A 13,084-nucleotide genomic window follows, 5' to 3' on the forward strand; every position below is an offset into this window, starting at 1 on the left:
AGATTCTAAACAGGATTCCAATATTCTGTCAGGACTGGAGGTGAGTATTATGCTTCTCTCTTTTATTCTTTTGAAAAGCAGCCAAGTGCAAACAATTTACACATTCTTTCTGCTTATGTATTTTTGTGCCACCTGTACAGTACACACCTGTCATTTCAGGGATTTCAACCATCCTCATGGAGTAGTGTGGAGGATCTCCATACATGCAACAAGTACTCTATACTCTCATCCTCTGAGATAGTGCTGATAGGATTACCGGTCAGAATTGTGTAGTGCTGGTATACTACTCTGCTGAGATGGGGTTGCACATGGGCCAGGAAGTCCTCTCTCTCTGTAAGTAGAGTAGGCACCACTTATCTGTTGCCCTACTTATCCCTGTGCCTCTCTGCGTGACTCCATGTTGTGGTGTTGACCCACCCCTACCTGATATTTATGTATTTAAAGGCAGTTGTAAAATTCAATAAGTGGCACTACCATAAGGAGAAACAACATCTACATTTACCAGCGCTGGATATCTCTCCCTGCTCTGCATTCTCTTGGGGGAGTTGTATGTACTAAGGACTGAAAAAGGATTTTTTTAATTGTGTTGTTAATCTTCTAAGGGCATTTTATTGTAATCAAAGCGACTACGTTCAGGTTTTACCTGAGGCGTTTTCAGGGATGGTTCTGCCTGTTAGACAAATGGGGAAACCCAGGGGGATGAAGGTAGTGGCAAATTTGATTGCAAGTGATTTTACAGTGGCGTAGAAGACTCTGCAGAAAGCACTGTTCATGAACTTTCAACCACTACTCCCCTGTATATGCAAGTTGACCAACGCCTTCCTTACATCTTCTGTGGGATGCAAAATCTGATGATCCACTTTTTTTACAACCAGTCAGCCTTTTTGGATAAAACTGATGCCATTCACCGGAGAAGAAGAGGTCGACCTTATAAAACGATCAAGATTAGTTGAATAGTGAGGATCAATTTGCTGAGGGAGAGGAGGACCCCACTTTGTATCAAGAGCATCTCTGCGAATCCAATGAGCTGGAAGACTCCCATGCTAAGCTTCAGAGTTTTAGGCAGCAGCCTGTAGGTCACAAAAGGAAAGAGGAATGCAGTGGCCAAAGATAACTAAAAATACCATGAGGATCCCTCTCCCTCCATAAACCTTACATTACAGGATGGAATTTGAGCCAGATGACCTTTCCAATCATAGGTCCTAAGACAGGATTGTGTCTCTTAAAACAGCTGCATGTGTACAATCTAGATTATGAACATCTTTTGATACAGAAGTGCAAATTGGCTTAGAGTCGAATGTCTCCAGACCAATTATGGAAGGGAAGCAGCTTTTACTCCTGTAGTAGATCCAAAGATGTCTGTTAATGAGCGTATTTATCAGAGACCCAAGAAAAGGTCTCAATACAACCTGGCAGAGTTGCTAGGACATACCTGTGGAACTCATTGGAGCTTCAAATTCAAAGATCTTGCATATGGCTTTTATGGCTTAGGAAAAATGAATAATGACAGACCCAGAAATCTTGGGTATTGGGCTAGTGCAGTATAAGACTACTAGGCAATGTGGACTGTACCATTTCAAAAGCAATGCGTAAAATGGATCTTCATTAAGCTTGATCCAAAATTGGAATATCTAGCTTCCTTCGAATCAGAAACTCTAGCCCAGGGTCTATTGTTTGCAGACCCTTTTGACATATGATTGGGTAGCTTGTGAACACATTTACATCATGTGGTTGCGCCCAGTTGCCCTTAAAAATACATCTTTCAATGGTACCTTTTGGGTAAGGACAGCAGTGAGAGACCATCTCAGCCATTTCATGCAATCAGGCCTCAAGGAGCTACAGTTGTAAGGAGAGAGGCGCCTGATCCATAAGCATTTCACCACATCCATGTTATCCATACACCATAAAAGCATGGTCACTTTAGAGAGAATTCCCACAGAGGCAATTCTTCAACATTGGGTACTGCTGGACAATAAGGGGTACTCTCTGAAGTCTTACAGGACTCTGGATGAGACTTCTGGGCTACATCCCACTTTCGTTTCCCTGCAGTAACAGCAGCTGATCAACGCAGAGATGGTGGAACTTTTAAAATAAACACCAGCCTAGTCTTCCACTTTTCACCCACAGGGGTTTCTGGTCACCAAGAAGGAAAAGGGCTTTTGCCAGTCATCAACGTGAGGAATATAAATCCCTGGATTCATTAACTTCAAGGTAGAAGGCATCCATCTCTTGAGGGTTATCCTCCGCAAAGATGACTGGATGTCTGTTTGAAGTTTAAGGACAGATATCTTGCAATCCGCATTTCCCATGCATTGGAAATACCTGCAGTTCTTCTGTAAACAATGGTAATGAATTCCCTTCCCTCCCTTTGGATGTGTAGCAGCTCCTTGATGTGTGATAAAAGTAATTAAATTCAGTGTTTAAATCTCTGTCAGTGAAAGATTCAGGTTCTTTATCAATATGGACAACATGATTTCCCATGTCCCAGGCCACTCAAGTTATCTCTCGGAAAATCCCCATAATCATAGAACCACTTCAGAAGCTGGGCTTTCTCGTCAGTATCCAATCTTGTTCCTAAGCAACAAATGGACTTTCTGTGTTTCAGGATTTAAAAGTGTCAGACATCAAATCTACCAAGACAGAGCTCCACAAGATTCTTGCCCAATCCTAAGTGTCACTGAGGCAGCTCACAAGGAAAGTAGGCCCCTTATATATAAACTGATTTTTTCAGGTAATCTGCATTACAGAAACCTGCAGAGACTTTCCAAATGGGCTTGTCCTACACAGATATGGTAACATTTTCCAACAAGGCCAGGCAACTGATTCAGTGGTAGCTAGAGTATATTGATTCAAGAAGCAATTTCCAGATCCTTGCTCGACATCATTATCAAGTATGATGCCAGGAGGATAGGTTGTGTGGATGCAGCTCACTGTCCACAGGTGGTTTGTGGTCATCAGAGGATATCCCGTGGAAACTAAGGGACCTATTCGCAAAGGTAAATATGCTTTTATATTTACAAATGCGTATGGTTACTACTATAACTAGGTGTACCTACACTTTTTTGCTATTCGCCATTTCTGAATGTGGATTTACACTTAAGTGTAAACTAGCATGTCTTCACTCCCTCATATCAGGGCATGGAAACTCCTACATCAGGATTTATTAGTGCAAAGTTACTACTAGTACATTTGCACATGTAGGTGAAGACCTCTACTATAATGGTGGAGATCTCCCTTTAGGATAACATTGGAAAAATTCTTAAACTTTATTATTCTTTAAAGAAGTTAAAAAATATTGAATGTAAAATATGAATGTAAATTCATTTAAAATATATATTTGTAAGCTAGAACTAATAAAATAAAATGTTCCAGCACATTAACTCATCAAATTAAATGAGTATTAAATAATTCATTTATAAATATTTTTTTAACAATAATTAAACAATTCCCATCCTCAATTTATTTTAACTTTTAAAGCATTAGGTAATTTTTTTATATTAAAAATGTCAATTATATTAATAGAACCTTACAATAAATTAATAAATTAGTTTTAATATTGCATTTAGCATTAACTTTTAAGCCATTAAAATAATATATAAATATTTTATTTATATATATATATATATATATATATATATATATTCACTGAAAAAAACATAGGTTTCACACCAGTTATAGTTAGGAATTAGCATTTAAAAAACCTATTAAATTCACTGAAAAAACCATAGGTTTCACACCTGTTATAGTTAGCTGGAAGTTTTACTCGCATAAAACCATTGAAATTCCCACGTTATAGTTAGTTGGACTCACTATAACTTGCGCGTGCAATGCACTGCTGATGACATCACATATTACATCACTCATGACATGGTCAGTGACATCACTGATGACACCATCCAGTGAATGTGTGTCTTTTTAAAAAATAAATGTGTGTTATATATGTATATGTAAAAGTTGATGGAAGAATAAATGTTTAAATAAGTGTTTACATGGATGTTTTTTAAAGAAAAAATTGATTGGTTAACTGGTTTATTAAGTGTATCTTAGTGAATACATATATTAGAGAGTAATGTTTAAATATTTAAATATATGTATTAGTGTTTCACTTTGTGTATAAGTGGCTGCATGGGTTGGTGAGTAGCTACATGTGTATGTATATGTGTTATTAGTTGTTTTTCTTAGTATCTGTATGAGTGTTTGTATGGTTTGGTGGGGTTATTACTTAGCACATAGATGCATGAATGACTGACTCTCTCTTTGTATGTGTTTTGAAGACATCATATGTGCAGGACTGTATGGGTGGATGAGTGTATATATGTGTGTGTTAGTGACTGAATGACTGTCTCAATAGTATCTTTATCAGTAACTACATATGTCTTAATCTAATATATGTGAATATTGATGTATATAAGTGAGTATATGTGAGAGTAAGAGATTGTAAGAGTTCCTGTTTAAATAAGTATGTGTTTCTATAAGTGATTGTTTAAGAGAGTAAGTATGTGTAAGGTTCCTTAGAAGTAAGGTGGTAGTGTGTGTATAGCTGTATATGCAAATAAATGGATGTTCAATAGTTTATTTGCATGTGTGAGTATGTGTGAGAGTATCTTTTAGATGACTGTCGGTGTGTAACAGGATGTATAGGTGTATCACTACATATGATGAGTGAGTATACGTATGAGTGATTATATAGAACTCTTGGTGAATGAGTAGATGTGTATATAGATGGTGGAATTATTGAATTGGTTGTTGTAACTGGTATGGGTATCTCAATTTTTCTGAAAATTTTAGTTTCTATTTTTGAATATGTGTTTCAAGGGTTACATTACAGTGAAAGGAGGTCTGTCACAAGGATGGTGTCATCAGTGATGTCATGAGTGATGTCACTGACCATGTCATGAGTGATGTAATATGTGATGTCATCAGCAGTGCATTGCACGCGCAAGTTATAGTGAGTCCAACTAACTATAACGTGGGAATTTCAATGGTTTTATGCGAGTAAAACTTACAGCTAACTAGAACAGGTGTGAAACCTATGGTTTTTTCAGTGAATTTAATAGGTTTTTTAAATGCTAATTCCTAACTATAACTGGTGTGAAACCTATGGTTTTTTCAGTGAATTTCAATGGTTTTTTAATAGCAAATCTCTATAGGTATAAAAAGTAAAACATTTTATAACGAATTTTATATTGTATAATTATGTAATTTTTTTTTTTTTTTTTTTGCCCCGGAGCGTTCCCGGGGCGCGTACCGATGCGCTCACCGGTAAGCGCCGTGCTATGGCGCGCCCCGGGGCGCGTACCGGTGAGCGTCCCGTTAGCGCTATTCCCGCGAACGAAAACAACATCGTGACGTATCGCGTAGCCGCGTCCTATGACGCACTGCGTAAGCGCACCCGGAAACACGCGAGCGCATACGATCGTGCAACATCCTGACGCACTTACGCTACGCGCCCCGGGACGCGTAGCGTAAGCGCGTTGGGTCATGTGATCTGAAAATGACACTTTTCATTGGTGCAGATCAGTTTTGGTTTCCAAATGATGAAAACTCGGATCATGTGACTTGAAAATAACACTTTTCGTTGGTCCAGAACAGTTTTGTTTTCCAAATGATGAAAGCCCCCACCTTTTTTCCTTATTCTGACTTTGTCCTTTGACTGAGGAAGACCTGTTTGGAGATCTGTCTCTAATATTTTCTACTTTAAAATGGCTACAGTAGCAGCAGCAGCTAGAGCATCTGCCCCACCACCACCAAGAGGACCACCACAACATCACATTGGTGGTCAAGAAGAAGAAGAGGAGGAGGAGGACGAGGAGGGGAGAAGGACATTCCTCCCAGAAGACAATACCCCATATAGGCCAAAGGAACATATTGTATGGGAGTTTTTTTCCATCCCAGAGGGCAAGAACAAAGTGAATGCGCCAAAGGTGACTTGCCGAATCTGTGGCATGGAACTTTCAAGGGGGAACCCTAATAGGAAATATTCATTTGGTAATTACACCATGATTAGGCATATGCAGCGCAATCATCCCAACAACTATGCTGCTGCAGAGATGAGATAAATGGCCAGTAACCTTCCCAAATCTTCACCCAGCACCTCCAAAAGAAAGCAACCCACTCCATCGGGACCAGACACAAGGGAGACGATGCCAATCATACAACCACGGTTTGGTGAATTCAGGGTCACTTGTATTTTTTGTGGTAAGACCATCAGCTATGGTGAGCAGAGCGTAAAGCTCATCGTTCTTGCTGGTGACAACCACAATTGCCCCAAAAAACCCTAATTTTTTCCTGATTTTTTTTTTTTTGCTCCAGTTGAGCCGTTTACAATTCCCTGTTTTTTGTTTCTCCCCATAAAAAATACAAAAAAATATAAAAGTGTTCAGAAAAGCCCAAAAAAGTAAAAAATGTTCAAAAAAACAATAAAAAAATATAAAACAACAAAAAGAATTAAAAAAAGTTCTTTTTAGAACTACCTTTAATTTATAAAAATAAACCTATATTTTTAAAGAATCTCTGTCATTCTTTTTTCCTTAGGGTACGCGCACCGGGGCGCGCACCAAAAAAAAGAAAAAAAAAATTAATGAAGGAGTGAGCATGAGGGAAGAACAGAGAGAGAGTAATGTTAAGAGAACGAGAGCTAGAGAGAGCAACACAGAGGGATTGTTTATTACATAGTAAAAAAGGTATAATAGGATGGTATTGAGAAAAGGAAAATGAATAAGGGAGCGAAATTAGGGAAGAGAGACGAAGAAGAGTAAAGTAGAGGTACTGGGAGAATGTGAGTGGGTGTTGAAAGAAAAAGGAAGGACAGTAAAGAATGGGGAAAGAAGGGTAGTGACGGAACCGGGATAAATGAACAACGGTGAGGGAGGGTGAGAAAAGAGCAGTGAGTGTAAGTAAAGAGGGGTGAAAGAGGGTGAACAAACTGAATTAGGGTAAGACATGGGGAGTGACAGACAGAAAAGAGAGAGAGTAAAGGAAACAGTGACTGAAAGGGTCTGAGTGAAACAGGAAAGAAAGGTAAGTAAGGCAGTGTGGGTGACTTATAGGGAGTCAGTGGGTGTAGGTGGGGTGTTGGTGTGTAACGTGTGTGTGTCTGGGTGTGAGTGTGTGGGGTGTTTGGGTATGGGTGGAGGTGTGGGTGTGTAAGATATGTGTGTGGGGGGTGTGAGTGTGGGGGTTATGTGTGTGGGATGTGTGGGTGTGTGTGTGTGAAGAGTGTGTGTGTGGCTGTGTGTGTGTGTGTGTGTGGTGTGTGTGTGGGGTGTATGTCAGAGGTGTGTGTGTGTGTTGGGGGTGAAGTAAATGATTAAGGTAAAGAGAATGAGTGAGGGAGCAAAGGAAGGGAACAGAGGGTAAGGGAAGTAAAGAATGGGGACTGAAAGAAGTTGAATGTGGGAGGGGAAATAGGGAAAGGGTATTAAACATGGAGAATATGAATAAGTGAGGGAAGCAGAGTAAAGAAACAGGAGTGAGGTAGGTTGAGAAAATAGTAGTGAGGTTAAGGCAAAGGGTCATGACAAACTACATTTTTTAGTCACACTTACCATATAATAAATGTAACTTTAATTACATTTTTTAACTACATTTTGTATCTGTAAAGAGAGAAGAAAAAATAAGTTATAATTAGTAAAATATGTATTTAAAATTAAAGATACAAATGAAGAGGTTAAAAATCATAACAGTGTATTTAGAAATAAAGTAAGGTAGAAGGACAAAAAGAAATAGAAGGAGAGCAAATTACTAAGAGTAAGGCATATAGATCCACTTACAGAAAGGAAGAGAAGAAGAGAAAAAGGAACTGAAGGTAAGAAAGATACTAAAAAAATATGAGTTAGCAAAACTAAATCGGGAAACAGGAGTAAGTAAAAAGATAATGACTGAGAGGGAAAGGAGTCTAATAAAGGATGCATTTAGAAGATTGAGGAATGGAAGATAACTGAGTAAGTGAAGGAGAGTCATAGAGTGAAGGGATGAAGGGAGAGAGGATAATATAGAAGGATTGAGGGAAAAGGAGTGAGGAAGTTAGTAGACAGAGAGACTAAGGGAAGGACTGAGTGAAGTGGAGTACAATGAGTGAGGAAAGAAAAATGAGTAAGGGAGCAAAAGAAGGAAAGAGAGGAGAAGAGGACTAAAGCAGTGGTACTGAAAGAAAGTGATTCGGTGATGAAAGTAAAGAGAAGGACACTGAAAGATAGGAAATGAGGGGCAGTATTGGAACCGGACTAAAAGAAATAAGTTGAAGAACAATGAGAGAGGAGCAGTGAAGTTGTTGTAAGAGAAATGATAGAAGGTAGATAAACACAAGTGAACATAACACAAGGAGAGTGAGGGACTGAGGACATAGAGGTAGTGAACGGAAAATAGAGAGAAGAGGTCAAAAGAAAGGAGGAAACAAAGATAAGCGAGGGAGAGTGGGTGATTTATAGTGATAGAGTGCGACAATACTGGTGAGTGAGTAAAGAGGAATTACTAAAAGAGAAAAGGAGGAAAACACGGAAAAGGAAAGTAAAGCAGACAGACTGAAAGCTGAATAGTTATGCAAGGGAGAGAGGGGATGCAGACAGTTGAAATGAGAATGAGGGGTTATGAAGGAAGTGGAGTAAAAGAACGGGGTTGAAAGAGAGTGAAAGAAAGACATTATAAGTGAGTAAAAAGAGCTGAAAGAGGGTGGAAAAAGGAAAGTGAGTGTGAGACAATGGGAATACAATTTAAATTACAGAATACAAACTATAGATTAACTTGTACAACATGTTACATATTTTATTTTTGCTGTTCTCAGAATATATTGAATTTCACTTAAAAAAGTGAGTTCAAACTACTCATCATATGACAGCGGGGAAAAAAAACACAATCAAAAAGATTGTGTTTTAAAAAAAAACATCTAAACTTAAAAATAACAAATGTACACTAATCTTTGATTCACTTACTTTTCCTTTAGGCCAAATAGTATATCATGAAGGTCCTTTTCGTTGGAAAGTACTCTGCTGTTCTCTAAAAATTCCATTTTATCGACTTTCTAGAAGAAAACCTCGAAGAACATCTGAAATATTTTCATTATTTTCATATACTCGTTCTGTTCAGTCATAACTCTTTGCTCATTCCTTCACCATTCCTTAAGGCCAAATAGTGTCAGATGTATCAGTATATTTTCAAATTAATTAAAACAAACTCTAAAATTACAGTTTTTCCGACGTTCTGAAAGAAAGGCTCAAACAACATTTTCACAATATTTAAATTTTCGTAATTCCATCTCTGACTCACTCATGTTCATCATTTCCTATAATACTGATATCACTTACTATGAGATCCACTTACAGTACCTATATGACAACTCAATTTTTTATATTATCTTGATCACTTTTACTCAGAATATAATTTTAAACAGCAAACTAACCTTTATTAACTGCTCCCGTCTTCATAGGCCAATTACCTTTACTTAAATTTTGGTTCCAAAAACACTCTTAGCCAGATGTAGGTAATTTTAATTTACCACCTCTTAAATACCGATTCATACCGAATCGGTATTTAAGAGGTGGTAAAATAGAGGGGGGGAGATGTAGGTATTTCAGATTCGGTAAATACCGAATCGTTAAGATTCGGTATTTACCGATTCTGAAAATACCGATTTGGTATTGCCCATTGATTCCTATGGGCCTTGCAGCCCATAGGAATCAATGGGCAATACCGATTCTGTAATTACAGAATCGGTAAATACCGATTTTAGCAAGGGTGCAGGGGGTGTCACTTTGACACCCTCTGGCACCCCAAAAATAGGCATGTGCGCCATGTGGCACACAGACATGTCCTAAGGGCATGTCTGTGTGTCACATGGCACAGGTGTGCATGCACACATGTGCATGCACACCTGGATTCGGTTTTTTACCACCCAATTGGATTGGGTGGTAAAATACCGATTCTTAAAGCCCTGTGGCACTCTGACATGTGCCAGCTACATCTGCATTTACAGAATCGGTATTTTACCGAGTCTGTATTTACCGATTCAGTAATTTTACCGAATCGGTAAATACAGAATCGGTAAAATACAGATTCTGTAAATGCATGCCCTACATATCAAAATCCAATTACCGGTCGGTAACGGCCGAATTCGGCCGTTACCGACCGGTAATTGGCCACCTACATCTGGCCCTAGGTATGAATTTTTTAAGTCAAAAGGCAAACGTTGTTTGAAAGTCAAATGAGTGTCATTACAGTGGGTCCAACCTTTACGACTTTTTAAATAGCGTGTGTAATGCCCTGATGTTGTTGAAGGACCGTCATGATAAATAATAGCTACAGTTGCAAAGGTTCTTCCTGAAATTGATAACTGAGAAGCCACAAAATTTTTAATAGAGGTTGACAATTTACTTCCATCAGGTCTACATCGTTGGAACATTAAAATCACATATTGACCATAAGTTTGTAAAAATAATGTAGACAGCATTGCAGACTTACATTGGGTACACACCATATTGTGATCAGCTGCTTTAACTAGATTATTAAAAGACACTGATTTGCAGTCTGGCAAAGTCAAATATATAAATCTTTCAGTGTCTATTGTAGTACTACTTGATAAACTACAGTTGTCGCAGTCATGCTGCCATTGATAAGAAAGGCTAAAAAGATTTTTTATATCTACATCTTCATCTTCCAATACATCAAACATATACATTAAAAATTCCTGACAATCCTGCTGAATATTCTGTGAAAATTGATTTTGACCAGAACATATGTCTAGAAGATTTCGAATTTCTGAAACACTTTCTATTTTTGCTCTATCACTGCTACATTTCTCAAACACAGAATTCAATAAACAGCAGAATGTTTGATCCCGATTTTCAACAATCTGTTCTTGTAAATTTTGAAGAAAAAAAACAACATTAACCACTACATTAGCATAGCAGTTGACACCAGAACTGTTTTCAAACTCAAATCCAACAACATCTTCAACAGAATCCTTTTTCTTTCTACTTACAATTAGTTTCATCCAATTTTTTTCTTTTTGCTACTACGTCACTGCAATTATTCTCATTTCTTCTTTTTCGGCCTACCACACGTTTTTCAAACAGAGGATATTGAGGCAAATGTGGAGCATACTCTCTTCTTAACCTATTGTATTCTTTAACACAATCTAGATCAGCACAAATCTTTGTTTCATCACACTCAATCAAGTACAATCCTGATAAAGTTCTGACTCGTGATAATGCCACATATGCCATACCCTCTTTAAACACAGAACTTCCAATGTTCACCAAAGCACTATCTACACTTAAACCTTGAGATTTATGAATTGTCACCGCATATACTAAACAAACAGGAAACTGTTTTCGGCGAACATATAAGTCTTTCACAAGCAAAAATCTAGCTGAACAACGACAAATTTGTTCTATTTCCTCAATGCCATCAAATTGAATTTTTAAAATTTCAATTCCATCTCTATTTTTGTAATTCACAAAACCAACAACATGACCCATTGCTCCATTTACCAGACCTCTTTCAACATTTAAATTCCTTCTCAAAATGATACGACAATTTAAACACACGTTCAGAGTCTTTTCAAAACCAGCAGTTTTAGATATAGTCTTCTCTAATGAATCCAATTTTGATTTCAAATTTTCTGACAAAATAATTGTTGCTCCCATATGCTCTATTTTATCTATAGCTTCCAGTTTCACTATCTCTTCATTTTCTAACTTTAACATTTTGTTGTTGAACATGGAACATTCTTTCAGAGTTGGCATCAAACATATGCCAGATTTCTTCTCGTTAATTTTCTTAAAAATATTCCCTGGAAGAATGTTTTCATTTGGGTACAAATTTGAAATTAATCGTCCATGTAAAGCTTCTTTCCCATGCTGACTTACTTTTCCGATTCTTACATCTTGTAGAATATTTTTATAATCTTCATCCTTTGCCTGCCGCATATTTTGGAGTAGTTCTGCATATTTGAAATGTAACCATATATTAACGTTTCCAATGCGTCCTAGGCATGCGTGACCATTTTAAACACTGGTTGTCCTTTCACTGGAGTCAACTGCAGTAGATCTCCAAAAACAATAATGTGTTTTCCTCCGAATAACACATCATACTCTGTTCTAAGAATTTCTTGCATTCTCAAATGCACAAAAGCAAGCATTAGATTTGAGACCATGCTTACTTCATCAATGATAAGATGTTTCATTTTCTTCAGGACTCTGGAAACTTCGGAACATGCATCTCCACATAGCTTGTGGTATTGCAATTTGTTATCATGCTCCACTGGCAGCATCAGTAAACGATGTAAAGTGATCCCTTTAATATTATGTGCTGCCAGCCCAGTTGGAGCGGTAACAACACAAGACAACGGTGATTCAGTCCTTTTCTGCAGATAAGTTTCAATTGCTTTAATCAGAAAACTTTTTCCAGTTCCCGCTTCTCCACTCACGTACAGTTGGAAAGGCTTAAATGATGTACATGAGCACTCTTTTTTCTCATGACTGAATCCATGTTCAACCTGTTCTGTGACTTCGTCATATATCTGTTTCTGCTCAAGGTTTAGTTGTTTCACCAAATCTTCTAAGTTAACTACATCATCTTGAGCTTGTTCCATAGCTCTTTCCACCTCATCCATGGCAGTGGCAGCTTCATTTTGGATAATTGGTCCTCCTCGTGGATTCTGACTCAATGAAGCAGAACTCTGACTATCTTGAGAACTGTCTCTAGCAATCTCTACAGCAATTGCGGCTTCTTGCTCTATTTCTTCGTTCAACATTTGCAGATAATTTGGAAAAACAGGACATTCTATGGTATCCTTGGTTGCATTAAAAGAATCTTCGTAACAGAGAAAATCTCCAAGTAGCTCCTCTTCTGTACGCCATGGCTTAAAGAGTTGCTAAAGAGCTAAATAGTAAAATTCCCTTTTCTCTGGATTTTCGCAACTCAATTTTCGATGATTAATCAAATGGCCTTTTCTCTGCTTCACTAGACATCCTTCACACCCAATGACAGCATATATTCCATTATTGATATCTTCTCTGATGTTCCTCTTATAAATATATCTTTGCAGAACTTCATAGAGACAAGCGTTCTCAAGGTAAGGACTTCT

At 37.8% G+C, this 13,084-nt stretch overlaps 1 non-coding gene across 1 annotated transcript; it reads right to left on the bottom strand.

The window, feature by feature from the left end:
• Window positions 1–9,555: 9,555 nt before the first annotated feature.
• On the bottom strand, window positions 9,556–9,685 carry LOC144765472 (small nucleolar RNA snR36). Its single transcript, XR_013597452.1, has one exon. It is a non-coding gene; the product is annotated as a small nucleolar RNA snR36 (small nucleolar RNA).
• Window positions 9,686–13,084: the final 3,399 nt, after the last annotated feature.

Source organism: Lissotriton helveticus, chromosome 6 (assembly GCF_964261635.1).
Source record: "Lissotriton helveticus chromosome 6, aLisHel1.1, whole genome shotgun sequence".
Classification (NCBI taxonomy): domain Eukaryota; kingdom Metazoa; phylum Chordata; class Amphibia; order Caudata; family Salamandridae; genus Lissotriton; species Lissotriton helveticus.